The 20,436-nt window shown below is 33.6% G+C and overlaps 1 pseudogene; it reads right to left on the bottom strand.

The window, feature by feature from the left end:
- The window catches only part of LOC149185277 (protein LEAD-SENSITIVE 1 pseudogene), a 48,961-nt pseudogene extending 29,928 nt beyond the window's left edge, over positions 1-19,033 (bottom strand).
- Positions 19,034-20,436: the final 1,403 nt, after the last annotated feature.

Below are 20,436 nucleotides of genomic sequence, written 5' to 3'. Positions count from 1 at the left end.
CTTCCCCTTCCCCTTCCTCGCCTTACTCGCTAAGGCACAGTTCTCCTCATCCTGCATGGATGAAGAACCGTCTCTGGTGCTCCGCCTGATCTCCTCCTGCACAAGATCCGACCAAAGTCTCTCCCATCCTGGCAATTTCTCCCGACCATTGACAGAGTCCTGATAGGAATGCCAACTCTTCGGAAGACCAAGGAGAGCCAAGCTCACCAAGTCCTCATCATCGACAGTAACCCCCACACTTCCCAGCTCATCTCGACACTGAGTGAACTTCGTGAGATACTTGGGAATACTGTCTCCCTTCTCGCATTTGATGTTTCTGAGTTTATCTTTGAGCGCCAGCTTCCTCTGATCGCTCTTGCTTTGGAATAATTCTGTTAGTGATTTCCACATCAAATATGGAGTAGCCTTTCCATGGAGGCTGGACACAATGTGATCCTTCACGCCCTCCAACAGAATTATTCGACATTTTGCGATCTTCTTTTGCCAAGCATCAGCTTGAGTAGCATCAGTAGGCTTTGGGATATCCGTATCTATGAACTCCTTCAGCCCGTTATCATCCAATACTGCCTCCATCCTGTCCTTCCATGCAATATAGTTTGAGCTGCCCTCAAGAGCATACTCCAATCGCAATCCGTTGAAAGACATTGCTGCGTTGTCACCAAGAAAACACTGCTGCAAATTCGAATTCCACCAGCAACCAACTCAACTGCTTCCGATCTAGAATTCGTGACTGAATAGTAGATCTGATGATCAATCCTCGCTTGATATCCTGTAAAAATCTCTTCTACAAATCAAGCTGCTCCGATACCATGTAGAAATTTTGAATAATATGACACATATTCAACAGAGATTATCCTGATCATACAATTTAAGCGGAACATGTATAATACATAATCTCCTCTACGTTGATCATCAAATTACAGAAGCAGAAACATCCACAGGCACACATAGAAGCATCAATCAAACTCATAAACATAGTATGTATCCCGGGGAAAGCATCTCGCTAAAAACCCCACACTATCTGTATATTATATTGATTGAATCATGTAACAATACAAAGCAGAATACTTCTCACAAGTATCTCCACCTGTTACACACAATACAGCTCAGATTTGATCTCCAAATCTCTCCCGCTGCTTGCCTGCCTCCACTGCTCAAACCTGCTCGAGGACTGATGAGAATAGCTTCCCAAACTCGATTTTACACTGCAAAATAGTCACCCACACTATGTTGGACGTGAGCAACAGCTATAATATCATGAAGATACATGAGCAAACTCATTGGCATACTCAATCCTTTGATTGTGCAAATCATCATGCACAGCTATAGTCACAACTGATAGCAATCTGATCCTCTAACACCTGTCCCTGCTGAACTGAACATGCACTGACATGCAACTGAGTTAACTGATGTATTCTATAGTTGCATTATGAGTTAATAACTTGTGAATTAATTAATAACTAATTCACCCAACTCATCTTTAGTCTATTGATCAGTTAGACTAAATACAACCAGTTTAACAAAGCTAAACTGAACACAACTCCATCAACTGTACCTCCAGTCCACTAAACTCAACTCACTTGAGTTCTAACTGAAGTCATGCATGCAACAACTCAACTGACTCATAAGAAAAACGAATTTCCTTCTGACAGCTGCATGTGCCACTTCCGTAGCTCAAACTGAAGTGCTCCAAGAGAATAAGATTAAGTTTATAGTCCAAATATTATTGTGAGATAATAATATTTGACTTTTCTATTTTTGACTTTGATCACTCACACTGTGATCACTCACACTGTAATCACTCACACTGTGATCACTCACACTTTCATCAAAAATAGAAGTCCATCTATTTTTCCCAACTTGATCAATCATCCATAGACATGATCCATATGTCTAAAAATAGACATAGTCTAAAAATAGACTTGCGCCAAAAATAGCCTGCGGGCCCACTTAGTGAAGGCGACTCTTTTCACTAAGCTCCATCATCTTGTTGCACTCTCAACAAGCATTTCTTGTTGCACACTTTTCAACAGGTCTTTGCATACCGGCATAATGTATTTGATGCTGGTATGATTGATACGGTTGGTGGACTACCCCACTGTAAAGTGGTTGGTTTTGACCGTATTGTAGGTACGGTTGTCCACTGTTCGCAAAAATCTGCTGCTCGGTGCCTTGGTACACTTGCTAGAATTGTGGTTGTTGATACTGCACCAACCATGGTTGTGATGCCATGGGTTGTTGTGCTATACTAACCACTGGACCAAGATGAGGGGTAGTGGTACCCATTTGTGCTTGTGCCGCCCCGCCAGCCGGCGATTGTGGTTGAGTCGCAGGGTCAAGGGGCTGTTGCATTACAACCTGAGGAAACTGAGGTTGACATACAACAGGCACCGTTTGAACTTGCGACACGGTTACAATCGCTGGTGTCGTCGGGATGTTCGTCACAGGCATTTGCTGTTGCATAGAATACACAACTCTTGGTTGCTGGGGTAGCATAGGTATCCAACCACTTGTAGTTATTCCAGTATAACCTGAATATGGTTGTGAACTCTCGTATGGGTAACCTCCCGGAGGGGGTAATGAAAAAGCATATTGCCCCCCATACGGTGGTGGTCCGGAACCGAGAGGATTTATTACACCTCGAGGACTGGATTGCCCAAACTGATTTCCGAAAGGATCAATTTTTTGAGTTCCAACATAGGAGTTACCGGGTATTATCCCGGGAGAACAAACAGGAACAGACCATACTGTCGTCATGGCCCCCGAAGGGACCCCCTCCAGCTGTTGAGAGTTAGGGACAGATGGTATGCCGGCGAACATTGTCGGAATGACTGCAGGGAGTTCTGCTGTCGCTGTGTCATTTGGCACAGTCCTAGATGTCGATGGTTGTTCAGACATTTTGAGTCTATCCAGTAGATTGCCTAGTGATTCTTCAGGAACTTCTCTGGGTGATAGGCTAGCTTCTGATGCAGTAGGAAGTAGAGTGATCCCTGCTCCAAGATGTGTTGGAGTAGTTGCTTGCGGATCTTCTACAACTTCTTCTATTGCGATCAGACCGGGTGGAAGAGGAAGACCGTCAGGTCCGTAGAATATTTCTGGTGCCGAAGAAGGGGTTGCTTCGACAACGACAGTTGTTTGAGGAGTAAGACTCTCTGAACCGATCACTGATGGAACCGATTCAGTAACACAAGTATTTGCTCTCAGACTAGGATCAGTGTTACTGTCCCTCTGGGGCTGTTGAACTTCTTCAATAGGGGCAGGGTTTCCAGAAATGTTTGGAGTAACCGGAACCTCAGATGTCGTCTGAACACTTGTTCTAACTTTGACAGGAGATTTGGAACCAGTTGAACGAGATCGCTTTGCCCGGGTTGTTTTCGATTCTGGGGACAAAGACGGTTGACTCGTACGCCTCCGCGAACGACGGTTCATCGATTGACTTTCTTCCACGGTTGCGGATTACTTGATCAACCAACAATGCACAGGGTAAAATGTGTTTTCGAATTGAATTATTTTTAGACGCTGTTTAAGACACAACTTGCTTTTTCATGTTTTAAGAGTCGAGAAAAAGCTAAAGATGACTCTAGTCTCCTTTGATGTATTAACGAGCCCGAAGTGACAAATGCTCGGATGGACTTTTTCAGTTATAGAGTTTGAAAAAGGCCAAAAGAAACTACTCTGGAGTTCTAGGCAGAGGGTGTGCCAAACCTTTCGCGAAACCACAGAATACGTTTTACGGTACGAGTGGTCGATCTTCGTGAATGCTGTGTTCACTGCATCGCGATCAGTAGGGCGGCCGACACGGCTTCCTATGGATAAAGGTTTTGTTCCTATAGGGGTCCCCCAATATACGCGACGGTACGCGGGGGCACAAGTCCGTATTAGTGCTATCGTCCCTCAGGAGGAATCACCCACCTTCGTAGAGATCGACAGTCACTATGTTTAACGACGCCGGTTCACGTCTCTACCTAGACCTATACTGTGTTTCGTTATGTTTCAAAGCGTTGTTAGGTAAATTCAGTTCGTTTTAGGTTGATCTTGCTTAGCAGTTTGCCTTTATGGATCACCACGTGATGTATGATACAACTCCTAAATGCAGTCTAAGAATGATAAGCAAGCTTTTTCAATTCTTTCAACTTATGAAAATCTTAACTACTGAAGGAAAAGAAAGACATCATCTTTTCAAACAGATCATAGAGCACACACTGATGCACTTTCCTAAATCGACATGCAAACTGTCAAAATGCACATGCACAATGCAAGTATTTCTTTTCTTCTTTCTTAATGTTGATGTATTACAAAAAGAAAGCTGTTGTATAATTTCGAATTCAATTTCAAGCGAAAGCAAACAAGTTTTTGTCCAATAATCAAAAGAACACCTTAAGATTCACTCGTTTCGACACAAGAAATACTGAAATCCGAACCATATAACGAAAGCAAATGTTCAAGCAGCTATGAACAGCAATAAACTAGCTCTTAGAATCACAACGACACTTCATCACAGGTCTAGATCCAAGAGGTCACAGCAAGACTAGTTCACTTTCGCTACGGGAAACTGTGAATGAAAGCAAGAAATACAATAAGAACAATCACGGTTTCTTCATACAACTGAGGCGGAATGAAGGCAAAGAAAGGTAGTTTCAGCTGGGTATACAGGTTGACAACAGGCTGCAAAAACAATATTGAAAACTGGGCAACAGACAGTGGGGAACCCCAGTTGCACAAGGCAAAACTGGATCAGCGCAGGTACTGCACTGTCAATCTGACATGCAGCGCAGGTAGCCCCTTCGGGACCTGCGTTGCAGCGCAGGTAGCCTTTACTGCAGCTGCACTGAAGAGACAACTCTCGTCTCTCTCAGATTCCGGGTCACAGTTTGCTCAAAAATCAACTGTTTTTGGCCAAATCAGAGGCTATCAATCAAGTATACTCTAGAGGATGATTGAGGAAGATGAACACTATCACAAAGAGCTAAAAAGAGTCCTTGTGGATCAGCTCTTCAAATCATAAACATGCCCAGCACTGGGCTAGAGTAGCTGCCCTCTACTTTGCATTCGAAGGATTCGAATGCAGTTCGATTCGGTACTCCTTTTGTTTAGGAAATGAATAGCAAGAAACACAAGCTACCAACAAGACACGATCCCCAGCGGAGTCGCCAGTCTGTTGTGGGGAAAAGTATCCAACACGGAATGACCCTATCCCACTCTAAGGGTGATAGTTCCTTAGCAACAGCTGAAGCAAAGCTATCTAAAGTTACTTCTTTATGACATGCAAGAGATGAAAGGAAGAGATCCACTTACCGATGTCTTGCGCAAATGGTCGATCCAATCTCCTCTATTTGCCGCTCGCTCCCAGCTCCAAGTCTTCTCAGGGGCCCAGCTACACGAGATCCTGCGAACAAGACAAGAAAAGGAAACTACAAGAAGCGTGCATTCATAATTGATTCAAGGATTAGCATAAATCAAATATGCAAGTAAGACAATACACCATTGAAACACATGCGAATAGAAGAACCTCAAATGCTTTATTAATATAAGGAAGTAAGGTTCAGGCGGTGATACAACCGTAAGAGGTCCAATCCAGCATCACCTTCCCGACGGAAAGAAATCTCCTCTTCACCTCCCTCAAGCAATCACCCAATACTCACAACTGTAAACCAACAGCAATTCTTTGCACTAAATTCTGGCCTCCAGATCCCATGGGATGAGATCCTTATATAGAGTTTTGGAGTGAAGATAAGTCAGCTTGATGTGTGACTTGTTGTCCTCTTCAACTCCAGTTGTTCTTCAGTCCTTCACTCGGAGTTTCTACCTTCCACTTGGAGTTTTAGAAGCTCTTAACTCATCATTAGGCGAATCTTCTGATCCAAGTGTCATTTTGGAAGCTTCCTGGGCACTGGCACATTGAGAAAAGATTCCTCCACATGTCAAAGTACGCCCAACGCAAGTAGCCTTTGTTGCACTTGCTATGCAGCGCAGGTACACCATGGAGCTTTTGACATTCAGCGCAGATGCTTAGTGGAGCAGCTGCTTTGATCCAAAATTGACCTGTTTTTGAGTGTTTTTCAGTGGAGAACTGATCTGTAGTGCTGTGGTTTGCTGACCTTGTTCCTCTAGGGGTAGGAACAACATGTTTAGGGACTTTGGATCCCTCAGATTATTGACATTTCATGCTCTATGCTGTAAGGCACAAAAATGTCTATAACACTTATCATCTCACAACTTAGCTTACTTATGCTTGTTTCAAATAACAAAGATAGATCCATCTTAATTCCAGATCTACCAAGTACTTAGAAGGATCAAATTTCTCAAGTTGCAAACATTTTTTGGAGAACAACTTCATGTTTTACACATAGAAGTGATTTGATTCCTCTCACTTTTAGTAAATCCCAAATTAAAATAAATCTCTGTTGATTCTTTATATATATATATATATAGCACATTTCTATATATATGCATATTCTTATTTTAATATAATATGTATAATAAAAAATAAAATTTTCAAAAATAATTTAAAATTTTAAAAATTAAAGTAAAATTAAAATATAACCAATTAAATTGAATTAATTTTTTATTGAATCGACATTATATTTTATTATTATTATTATTTAATTTAAATGAATAATATAACATTTAAATATAAAAAATCTCTTAACATAATAAATATAAAATTATTTTCCCATTTAAAAAAAAAAAAAACCTCACTAAACAATTTATAATATTAAAATATTAAATTAAAAATAATAATAATATTTTTTTTAACCAATAATTTAACGGGTTTGCATTTAAAGTGGGAGGACACCAGGATAACTCATGAATAAGCTAAACTGTAAATTGGATTAGTCCTATTGACTTTTGAGTAATACTTGTGTAAATTGGATTAGTCCAATTTAGCACTCTATATTACTAATATGTGCATATCAGAAAGTGATTGCATTGGGTATAATAACAAGTTCATAAAAAAATGAGGTAGACAATCAAGGTCATGTAAAGTGGTTTTAAGAAGAAACTTAATGTCATGATCATTTTTTATTTAAAAGTTGATTATACATATATTTTTAAATATTTAATGTTTTGAATTAATATTCTTTTGAAATTTAGTATTAATTTATTTTACCATCTATATTATAAATTTGTATCCTCATTTCTTAAGTTTCAAATCAATCGTTTTATTACTTTCTTGATATGAAGCCAAATAAGGCTTTAAAGTTTCTTTATGATAAAGAAATTGTTATTCATTTCTAATACTTAAAAAAATATTGTTATATAAAATGGAATTTAAAATAACATATAAAATTAAATACTTCGAAAAAAATATTATTATATAAAAATGAATTTAAAATTATATAAAATAAAAATATAAAATTATATATCAAAATTAATAATTAATTAAAAATCCATTACTAATAATCTTAACACATAAACAACAAAATAATAATAATAATAAAACTAATAAAAAATAAAACTTAATTCAATTTTAATTTAACAAAAACTAATATTATCACAATAATATAAAAATTCATCTAAAATAGAGACCTTAGTTGACATATGGATTCATAACCAAATAAAATATATTAAATAATATAACCATATAAATGAATTGTAAACTAAATGTTGAAAACTAATATTTAGTTGGGTTCACAATATTATTAAGCAAACTTATCAAAATAATGAGAGAAATTTAGTCACTAAGTCTTTTGAATTTCGATTCATAGTTTAAATAAAATATAGCTGAAATCCAAAAGACATTGATATAAATGATGTATAGGCTCAACCAAAACTAATGGTTGGGCCCTTCCATGGATAGCATAAGTAATGTTCAATAAGGCCATGCTTGTAAAGGTTATTAGCTTTTAAGTACTTGTCAAGCTAATGCTTATAAAGTCTCTTTCTAAGTGAGGTGAAAGTATGGGCCAACTTTTTAGTTGAGGAGCGAAGAGCGTTCCTTTAAAAAATACTTTATAAATAAAGAAAGTAAATGATAATCATTTTTTTTATTTGTGTGGTTATATCTTTGTTAGTAAAAAATGGTGAAGGAAACCCAAAAAAAACAACTACTTATCATAAATTTTTTTTTATTGGTAAAAGTTAACATTTAATATATTTATTTGTGAATTTATGTTTTATGATTTTTTTATTATATCTGCTGTATGTATGATATTAGTATTCAATTTTCTTTTGAATGTATATTAGTTTGTATTTAATAAAAAAAAATTGTCATTTATCTATAGTTTAACATTGGGAATTCAATTTTTGTTATTTTTTATTATTATTTAAATTTATTTATTTGTAAGGTGATTGGTTGAAGTCTTATTATAGATTGTTTAGTAACTTCTATTTCTATTAGTTACTAATTTTTGTTTTTTGTTTTATTTCCTTTTTATTTAACTTTATTTTTATTTTTTCTATTATTTCCATTTTCATGACTTATAGTTTTTTTTCCATATTTTCAATTTAAGATAACTACTTATTATATTTAAAATATATTTTAATACATTTAATAATAAAATTTTATATATATATATATATATATATATATATATATATATATATATTTTTGAAGTGTATATATGTTAATATAAAGTGGGTTGTTTTCCTCATAAATGAGGAGGTCCGGGAACAGTCATCAGCTTATGCTTTGCTTATAATGGGTTTCGACAGTGTTATGTTTTTACTTTCAGCCCAGATATCCACTCTATGTTTATTTGTTGAACATACAATACATTGAAAGCTTAACTACATCTACAAATGTAACTTTTTATTGCCTTAATAGAAAGAGGTTCTGGAACAGTCATCAGCTCATGCTTTGGTTATATTGGATTTGGATAGTATTATGTTTTTACTTTCACCGAAGATATCCACTCTATGTTTGTTTGTCGAACATACAATAGAGTGAATGCTTAACTACATCTACAAATGTAACTTTTTATTGCTTTAATAGAAAGTTTGATTTTTCTCTAGAAAAAAAAATATATATATATATATATATGTTAATCATATTACTTAATTTTTGGTGATGGCATCAATAATATAGTGTTTTATTAATTGTTTTTGTGATGAAATCTTTATGTTTATATTATTTTTTTAGTTTAAGTAAGTTATATTTAATCTATCATTTCGCCTTTGATGGCATATTAGTTTAACTTTGACAAAAAATTTATGTTGCTTATCCATAGTTTAACATTAAGAATTCAATTTTTGTTATTTTTTATTATTATTTAAATGTATTTATTTGTAAGGTGATTAGTTGAGGTCTTATTATAGGTTGTTTAGTAACTTACATTTCAGTTAGTTACTAATTTTTCATTTTTATTATATTTTATTTCCTTTTTATTTAATTTTTTTATGTTTCTTATTTTTATTTTTTTTCTATTATATTCATTTTCGCCACTTATAATTTTTTTTTTTCCATATTTTCAATTTAAGGTGACCCATTATTATATTAAAAACATATTTTAATAAATTTAATTATAAAAAATTATATCTATATATATATATATATATATATATCTATATATATATATATATATATATAAATAAAAACACATCTATAATAAACATATATATTAAAGTGTATATATATTAATATAAATAATATTAATTAATTGTAGTTTTTAATTTTTTGCAATTACATTCAACAATATAATATTTTATTAGTTATTTCATTTTTGTGTTTATTGTTTTTTAATTTAATTAAAACTATATTTAAATTAAATGACAAGTGCTAACTATTATATGACCCCTATTTTAATATAATTAAATAATAAATAATTAATTCTCGTTTCAATATAATTAAATACTAAATTATTAATAATTTTAAATCATTTTAATAAAATAAATATTTTAATTTTTAATATATATTTTTTAAATGCAGAGTTAAATATATTTTACTTAAATAGATAAAATTATAATATAGAGAAATTATTAAAATATTAATATATAATATTTGAAATTTTTTGAAGTTTTTGAATTACACGTTTTAAGAAATTAAATAATTTTTGTTTTTGTTTTCAAAATATTTCACTTGTTAAATTGAAGAATATGTAAGGCATCCTAATTTGTTTCATAAAAATAAATTTATTGTGAGTGATTTTGTTAAAAGGAAAATTTATATGTGGAATTACATGTTTAAATTTTTTATTTAGTTTTTATTTTTTATAGTTATAGGTTTAGATATTAAGTTTAATGTCTATCTTGTTTTATTGATTTTAAATATCTAATTATAATTATGATTAGTTATTTTATGTTTTAATCTTATTGTTTTATATTTTGAATATGTTTTTTGGGTTATAATTTCAAATTAATAGGATTTATGAGTGTTTATATGTTTGCATTTTTTTTCTTTTATTTATCAAGGTTTTTTACTCAACCAACTAGTTTGAAAGTGATGGATACTCCCATAATTATTTGAAATCTTCTTTAAAAAAAAAAAATTTTTAAATTTAAGTATGTTAAATTGTGATACTATTTTATTTTCATTCTCTTGAATGTTTTAAGTGATAATAACAAACATATTATATTATATGAGGGTGAGGGTAGGGGGAGTTAATACAGAAAAGATAAGAAAGGAAGGGAGTTAATATGCATAACATAATAGAGGGTGGGAGTGGAGGGAGCTATATCAAAAACATAATATTTTGGAGGGAGTTAATATGGAAAACGAAAGTTTATTATAATGTTTTGCATATTAACTCCCCCTACCCTAATGCTGATAGGGTCTCACTCTTTTAGTATGACCAAATCCATGTCAATATCACCTACCTTAGTTGGACAAGTTAAGAGCTTTGTTGAAGATTTTAGATGTTGAGGGGTTACATGTGCTTTTTGAGTTTTTTCATGAGTATTCTCTTAATATTAGTTGGATATCTCTACATTTCTTATTTTTCCTTTTTCCCCTAAGGGAAATTATCCTAGTGGAAAGAATCTCTCATTAAAGAGCATGTCATTCGATAATCCTTTTATATGGAAGTTGCATTTTCATAATCATGTTCATGGATCTATGAAAAATTATCCTATTGTATCACCATGTTATCACATAGACCTACACTTAGGTCAAGGTTCCTTACACATATTCAAGGATATGTGATGATTCCTTATCTCACTTTACTGTTGTTAGACTTATGAAATTTTCCTAGAAAAATTCCAATAATATGTTGAACTTGCAGAATTCGCAAGTAGAGATTATATAATGTGACTCGCAATTGATTATAATTATGATAAACATGATGATAGGTTAAAATCGTCAAGCAAAAGTTTGAAGATAACATCTTTACCCAAAACACATGGTGCATATTCTAAAATCGTTTTTGTGATATTCACATTTATAAAAAAATAATAATAATATATTAGAAAAAAAATAATATTAAATATTTTATAGTGAATCAATAAATTACCATCCTTTCAACTCATTCTACTTTACTGGTAGATATTAAATATTAAATAAAATCATTTATTTATTTATTTATTTATATATAAGCTCAAGAATGAAGCATAACCTTTTGCATGCCCAATTACCTCATTTCAACTTGTAATTTAGAATTTGTTTACTCCATTTTTGCTTACCATTGATGATTTAAACATAATTATTCAATTTTGAATACTTGTTATCATTGTTTTTCATATTAAAATAAAAATAAACAAGACCCATGGACTTAAAATAGTTACCCCACATCAATCCCAGGGCACTCTTAATGTGCCCTCCACAAAATAACTCTGGATTGAAAGTCCAAATTATATTTGAACGTTGGAAAATGTCATGATAATGGTCGACATTTTTTCTTGCTTAGTAGACAAATTTCTCAAAGTTTACTCTTGAAGGATGCAGCACACCTTCTTGTACGCGAGTCGTTGTCCATATGTTGTTGTCATAGAATCCAATAATGTTTTACTAGACAAATATTCGAAGACCTCGGTGATGATTCTTGCCCCCACCAATCTATTATCTAAACTATTATAGTCATCCAATTATTTGAATAATCACAATTTAATTTAATAATAATGGGTACCTTAACCAAGAAAAAACATTTATCTCTAGATCCGATTAATAATACCTTGGATGTTGAACAAAATTTACTGTTGGGCTCAATCAATGGCCTCAGTACTTGTGCTTAGCTTAACGTACTACCGTGACAAATTATAGTATAACCAAGAAAAAACATTTATCTCTAGATCTGATTAATAATACCTTGGATGTTGAACAAAATTTATGGGTGGGCTCAATCAATGGCCTCCGGTACTTATGCTTAGCTTAAAGTACCATCATGACAAATTATAGTACAATAAACGGTTAGCAATTACAGGGGCCTCCCACTAACTGCTTAACGATGATAGGAGGCTCCCCACTAATTGCTTAACGATGACATGATGCATTCCATTTATTATGAGGGATTCTTGGGGATGGTTAGTTTTTCTTATTTTACCTCTTGTCCAAGTCCATGTGTAAATGTGATTTTCTTTTTTCATGAATTTTATCACATGAGTTTGATTTAGTTAGGTGGTTAGTTAGACATGCTCATGGAAATGTCTAACATTTTTATATATTTGAGATTACTGGGTGAATTTTGATATTTTATTTTTATATGGTAAGTTAGTCGATTTTTACATTTGGAGTAAAAAAGGTTATTCTTTGAGACTCTCGTCACCCTTACTATCTTATATGGATGTGAAGTTTGAGGTGCAATATATCTAGGGAGTCGTGGAGAAAGATTGAGATGATCTATGAGCAATTCATAACCTATAACCTCAAGATCAAGGGAAATACTCCATATCCTATCCTCTTGATCGAAGCTGGCATGTCCCCCATTGAAAGTGCGGCCATGTTTAGATATCTAATGTATAAGAAGAAAGTTCACAATATGGAATCCAAGAGGCTCCCAAAATTTGCTTCTAACTTTAGTCAAAACCCCCACCTGTGCCTTAAGCGCGGGTGGCATCAGGATGCTCAATCTTGGCTCAACCTTTGGGGGATTAAGGAGGAGATCATCATGATTAGAAAGGACAGTATCAAAGGTACTATTACCTCCAGTTTTAAGGAAAATATGTGGGATGCTAAGGAGCTGGAGGAAAAAGGAAGCTAAGGTACTATGAGGAGGTGATCAACCCCACCCTCGATAACTAGAATTATCCCTCTATGTTGACTAGGACTAAGAAGAAAATGAGCATCGCTAGGATTAGAACTGACTCTCATGTGCTTCGGAGTGAGACAGGGCAGTGGTCAACTCCCAAGACTCCTTTCGAAGATATAATTTGTCATATTTGTGATACTAAGAAGGTGGAAGATGAAAAGCACTTCCTTTTAGACTGCCCAACTCTTGCCCACATCCACTCTCAATTCCCTATCATCAGTCACACCTCTAATTTTCTTGACTTATTAAGTCAACCCAGCTATAGCGATCTTGGAACGCTTCTTTCCCTGCACTTTGATCACAGAAACAAGATTTTGAAGAATGGCATTTAGACTCTCTTTTATTGAGGTCTGATAGACGACATTGGTCTTAATGGACGTTAATTATCATCATCATCATCATCATTGTGTTTTGTGTATATAATATATTCATTGTATGGTTAATTTGTAATTATTATTTTCCTAATTTGTTTTTGTAGAAATACTTTACTTTTGTTATGAGTGAAAAACTTGTGATTTTTTTTATTATTTTTTTAGGAAATTTATCTATTTTCAATCAAAATTGTAAATGGCTACTTTAAAAGTGTAGATGTATAGTTCTAATTTTTTAAAGTATTAAAACTTTGTTGGGTTTGCAATCAAAACTAATTATTAGATTTTTCTGAGATTATTGTGTTATTTTATTAGTTGTCTCCATCAACTCTCTTTTAATGGAGACTTTACCTCACATATTTATTGTTTTTAGTGTTTTTCCTTCTTCCTTTTATTGAATCATTAATTTAAATAAGGGTTTCTCGCAAAAGGTTTTCTTGGATCTTCTTCAATCTCACCCCATGGAATTACCAACACCGTAGTTTCAAAGATTGAACCTTGTAACTATGGGCACACTTGATTTATCATATTATGTAATATTTATTTGTTATTTTCTTAGTATTTCTTATCTTGTATAAACATCACTTTGTTTTTGGGGTGATTTTTCAAGTGTTTAGTAAAGGGATCTTAACATCTTAGAGCCTAATGGGAGATTAGACCCTTCAATAGGTGGTTTATGCTTCTTTAGCATATGTAGCATCCATCATTTTTCCTCTTTCACTTTTATTTTTATTTACATTTTCTTAGCTACAATGCATAGTTTAGTTCGAGTAAATATTATTTTCTTTCTAATTCTATCTTCCTTTTTAGATGTTATTAAAGCATATTGAGTCCTAATAAAAGTGCCTTGTAAACTCAACCGCGCTTGGGTGAATATTAGCTTGTACTTAATAAATAATCAAGTGGCCTTTTTACCCTTTGTCCCCAACTTTTCCCTTGGCTCTCAATTTATCTCAACAAATGGGTGCCAACTTATGTTCCTCCATCCTCTTTTTTTAGTGGTGGTTGTGCCAATTCAGTGGTAATATAATACCTCACTCTAATCATCTCGCTATGCAAATATACCTTGATCTCTCAACACTGATATAAACTCGGTAATTGTTCCTAACTCGACTCTCTAAAAAACCATCTTTTTAAACCTTCTTATTCATTGATTGTCTAGTTTCCTCAATTTATTCATCTTTCTCTAACAATTCTATGTGTTCATTCTATACATTAACACTTTTCAATTTCTCTTATGAATCTTCAACTTTAATAAGTCTCCATTGTCACACATGCTTATCATTAGGTACCTTCCAATGCACTTTTCTCAGAAGCATCTAAACTATGACTAACTAATGTGAAACACTCTGTTTTAAATTGTATTCCTTCTGAATGTGACTAATATGCATGTTACTTGGCGTGCCCTTTACATACCAAATTATTGTTACATTCTTTCTTTTAATCCATATTCCTTCTGCAATCATCAAACATACTTTGTTTTATACCCTTATTCATATTGTGCCCCTTTACACTCTTAATCTTGTAAGCATCCTATGTGCTTACTTTAATCACATTGACTTGTATCACGCTTATATTTTTGCTTCTTTATCACATGCATAACATTACATACTTTAAATAAAAATACTCCATCTCACTCACTCAAAATAAAATAAATTAAATGTGAGATATGCTTTTCGTGCACATTTTGCACTACTATGTATCCATTAGGTAGCTCTTGAACTTCTTTGAGTTAAATTTTGAAATAAAAATTATTAATATTTTTAAAAATTTATTACCATATTAATTATTCACCATTAATAAATTTTTATATTAATCATAATAATAATTTATTAATTTAAAAACATAGTATAACTAAATATTAAATATTGATATATACAACTATTTTATTTATAAATAAGAAACTCTAAACTTCGCTCTTAATTAATTATTCTAACCAAAAACTTGGTAAATTTTTTATTAAGAAAATATATAATTATGAGTACATTAATCCCCTCTTAATCCTCTTCTTCAAAGATGAAAGTAAGATTTAATGATTTAAAAAATCTCATTTAGCTAGATTGGCTCAGTGCTATTATTTATTTACATAAATTATAATTTGTTTATATGAAGATAGATTTTGTGACTTATATTTTTATTTAAAATTTAATTTAATTTAACATTAATTTATATATAGTTTTGAGAGTTAGTTTAATTGGTTGATTCTCTATTGTTAAAACATATTTGCTATTAAGAAGTCATGGGTCCAATTCTCTCAACACCCTCAAGATCAGGTTTTATAGTTGAGTTAGAAGGAAATTACCCCTTTAGATAGATCTGCTTAATAAAAATATTCCATGGAATATTGATTTATATAAAGAATCAAATTTACCATATAATTTTGTTTTACACTATCAAAACTTCTTTTCATTTTCAATTTTATATTTTTGTAGGTTTCATTTAGCAAATACATGATTGCTATATGAAAATAATTCAAAATATTAATACAGAGCAAATCATATCTTATATGGTCTTCCAAAAAATTATCATTATCACGTTTAATGTACTTTTTGCTTCTAATCACATTATTAAGGTGTTTTATAATGCAAATAAGGGAATGTATAGTGAGTTGTGGTTTAGTAGTTGTTATAAAGCATTTTAAATTTTAATAGATATAGAGTTTTTCCATGTGTGTAAAGGATTGTATTTGATGTTTTTGGAGTTGTTTTTTTTATGTTATTAAATGGTTTAATCTATGTTTTATGTGATAAATCAGTTTAAGTAGGTTTTAATTGTGTTTTTTTAATGTGCAATTGGAAGGGTTAACTCAATTTGTTGTTGTAAATATTGCGGGGTATTTAGTTCATTATGAGCCAACAAATGTCTAATTGGCTTCCCCTAAATAAGGGGTATTAGTCTACCTAGAAACAACATCTAGAAATTTGATTGTGTATTAGCATACTTAGGAATAACATTTAGAAATATGGTTTTCTTTTACTCTACTTAGGGATACTATCTAAAAATATGGGAAAACATTCTTTAAATTTCATTGAGGATTTTTCCTTAATATAAAGGATTCTTTAATATGTATTGTTCACATATGTAACCCTATTTTCCTTTGAAGGTTTTCAAAGTGCTTCAAAGCCTTATCCTTATTATGTGAAATAAAAAAGTGAAATAAATGGAGTCACCTAATATAAGTCAATCAATTATGGCATACAATTTACTTTTGAAATGCTTAATGATGAAATCATAATTTCTTTTCCATCACATATCTTATTAATGAACAACCTTCCGCTCATTGTGAAAATTGGTTTTATATGTATATGGTGTTAAAGGATAAATATACTAACAATTGTAATGTTATGTCACATTATAACCAAAGCTTCACAATAGTTTTACTATAATTTATATATGTTTTTTTCGAAGCATTTACAACAAATTGAATCTGAACTTGCTACAATGTGATCCTAAGTACATCGCACTGATAAGGGTGTTATGAAGGCTCCTATCTCTCTATTTCCAACTATTAAAACATGGTTTTTAGGGTGGCAATAGATAACCACATTATATAATAGCGTGAAGTATTTTAGAACTATGGAAAAGGCAAAGTTTCAAAACATGATAATATTTCATGACTCATAAACAACGCATATGTATTAACTAATGTATATGGCGTGTGAGCTACATTGGCTAAATGCCACGTCATAAAGTTTATATGAGTTAATACCTACACCTACCTAATACCACCCTATGAAATTTTATGTATTGAAACATATGGCAATGGAATTTCCATATGATATGGTAACAGACTCAAAATGGTACATTTCAAACTATCAATTTGGATCCATATATTTGAGTCTTGCATAAATCCGTTTCAAGTTCTGGTTGTTTGATCCAAGATCTTTTACTTAGAGATGCATCAAAATTACATGAAACATAGCTTATAAACCATGGAACTTAAAATCACATAAAACAATGCGGAAATAACATGATAAGCAAGAAACCATGACACAAAGATTTGATTATGGAGTTCATCCAATTTGGACTACGTCTCTGAGTCTTGCTCAATAGTGGGGAGGCCTTCTTTCATTAAGTGGCATAAAAAGAGATAAAAGTAAAAGCAACATTCATTATACCTCCAAGCTGAAAGATGGACGAAGAATGGAGAGCCCAACTTCAGAAACAGATAGTGCCACCGAAATCCTCGTGAAAAAATCGTGCAAAAACACCTATCCGAACACCCAATTTGGATAATCAGGCTTTCTGCACCTTTTTGGAATCTCCCTATTGATCAAGGTGAGGTTTCAGCCCCTGCTACCAGGTCGAGTTACTGTTACGTACAATGTTCTGAACTATTGACACGTCTCCTTCTTTTTCCTATGTTGTTAGTCCAATATATATACACTTGGTGGCTAACCCCTCAATTCCCGAGTAGTTCCCAACAGATGACAAGTATTATATGGCGGTTTATTTCAAGCAGAGATTCTTCGGCCCCTGAATAGCACGTGGTAACAACCCTATCAAACATAGAAAAATAGTCCATAGATTGTTTTCGCATTAACCGTCAAACGACGGAATAATCCATCAACGTAGTTAGCCTCATCACAAATCGCAATATGAATTTTCCACTGGCGTACAGACCCAAGCCTTAACAACAGGCACCCTGCGATAACAGTGGAACCGACGGGCTTATTAAACACAGTTCACAATATATCAGGTCTGAAGCCTCGTCGCAAATCGTAATCAATGGGAACCAAGGTTAGTACTCCATACAAATGCTCCCCTTTTACAAACTGTGATTGTGATATATCGCATCGCAACCTGAATTTGTCGGGGGCTGATTCGTAAACACTTGATCCACCTCCAATCCGCAATATGAAATATCGCAATCGCAACCGAGATTTTGTCGGGGGCCACTTCGTAAACACTTGCCTTTTGCGCTTGTGATATGCGATTATCGCATCGCACCTTTTCTTTCCTAGGGCCGATTTGAAATCGTTGACCTCTGCCTTCTGCGATAAGCAAAATGCGGGACCAATGGTAGCCTGCCACTTGGCGCTTTCCCATTTGCTGAGGAGTTTTTCCACATCACTTCGTCCTGCCACCTGTCCAAGTCAAACCTAACTTTGTCTTGCTCTAACTTCTTCATATGAGCTCGGATTTCAGTGTCGTTCGTACCATTAGAATTAGAATGACGAGCACTTCGATCCAATGCTAAGTTTATAGAGTTTCTACCATTATGATTTTTGAGCCTTCTTACCATGTGACTAGTACTTTTTAGAGATACACATGGATCAATCCTCCCCACTAAGAGATTTTGGACCGCCAAAAGCCTTTTCAGTCAATTGGCAAGTGAGGAAATTGCTCCCTCACTTTCTCTTTCTCCATCCATCGAGATTTACTAGGTTGCATTCCTTTGAAGCCAACTCCAATGTACTCCACATCTCCCCGTTGTGAAGTTCTGGTTTTCTTGTTGAGAATGATATCTTTGGGAAACTTATCTAGATACTCTTGTGCAAAATCGTCCACTGTAGGAATCTGTGCAACCTCTTCGGTATCCATAATCAATGGAGGTTCATAAAGCTTCAGGTTTTCAACATTCACTACTGAGTATATTTGCATATAAGCGGGCAAGTCAAGACGAAAAGCATTGTCTCCAATATTTGCCAATATGGTGAAGGGACCATATCAAATGGGTCTCTATTTCTTCCCTTCTCCCTTCATTCTATCCTTGCTGATGTGGAGCCATATCTTGTTGCCAAATTGAAACTAATGGTCAACTCAATGCTTATCATGTCAAGCTTTATACCAAGCCTGACTCTTCTCCAACTGCTTCTGTACTGCTTGATGAATCACCTGTGTCCACTGAATAAAATTTTGTGCTTTGTCCCTATCATATCATCCATTTCCATCCTCATCTTTCCCAAATACCATGTCTAAGGGATCCCTTGGTAGGTAACCAAAACATGCCTCGAATGGTGAGCTTTATGTGGATGAATGTGCGGCTTGATTGTATGCTTGTTGCACATAAGGAAGTTGTTCATCCCACAATTTAGGATGTTTTACACAATAGCCGCATAACAAGTGTACCAAGATGTGGTTGACGACCTCTATCTTCCCATTGGTCTGTGGATGAAATTTTGTACTTCTTTTCAGCTTAGTGTCCATCATTCTCCACAAGCTGGTCCAGAAATCGCCAAGAAATCAAGAGTCCCAATCTGACACAATAGACGTGGGCAACCCAAAATGGACCCAAACATGTTGAAAGAAAAGATAAGCAGTTTTCTCAACAATGACCTTCTTTTTACAAGGCATTAAAATACACATTTTACTAAAATGATCCATGACGACATACAAATAGTTGTCACCTTTCCTAGACATAGGAAAACCACCTACAAAATCCATGGACACACTTTCCCATGGTCGACTCGAAATAAGGAGTGATGTGTAGAGCCCAATTTTTCTACTAGAGGAATTTGAAACAAAACACGACACACAACCCTTTACAAAGCGAGTCACAATATTTTTCATATGGGGCCAAAAGCAAAACCTTTGTAAATGACATAAAGTTTTTTCAACCACAAAATGACCAGACATAAGAAAGGTATGAGCCTTTCGGATTGCATGTACCCTTTCATCAATGAGTATGCACAGTTTGCCAAGGTGATACAATAGTTTTCCCTGCAAATAATAATTGCCCACTTGTGATCCATGAGTCAATTTTTCATAATTCCCTTTAAAATCGTTATCTTTAGCATATTGTTCAGCATAACCTTCTAACAATAAAGAAGCATTTTTCAAGACTACAAATTCAAAAATAGGAGGGAGAGAAAGCATATCTACTACTTTGCTCCTGACGCCCTTCTTGTATTTTATTACCAGATGAAAATGCTGGAGGAATCCCACCCATCTGAATGACAGGCTTGTTGAAGCTTGGTCTGTGACTGAAGGTACTGCAAGGGTTG

This window comes from Pinus tabuliformis, chromosome 3_2 (assembly GCF_031772625.1).
Source record: "Pinus tabuliformis cultivar Carrire ecotype Pingquan chromosome 3_2, CPIR1, whole genome shotgun sequence".
NCBI classification, from domain to species: Eukaryota; Viridiplantae; Streptophyta; class Pinopsida; order Pinales; family Pinaceae; genus Pinus; species Pinus tabuliformis.
The sequence above is the reverse complement of the archived record's forward strand: the minus strand, read 5'-3'. Positions and strand labels throughout refer to the sequence as shown.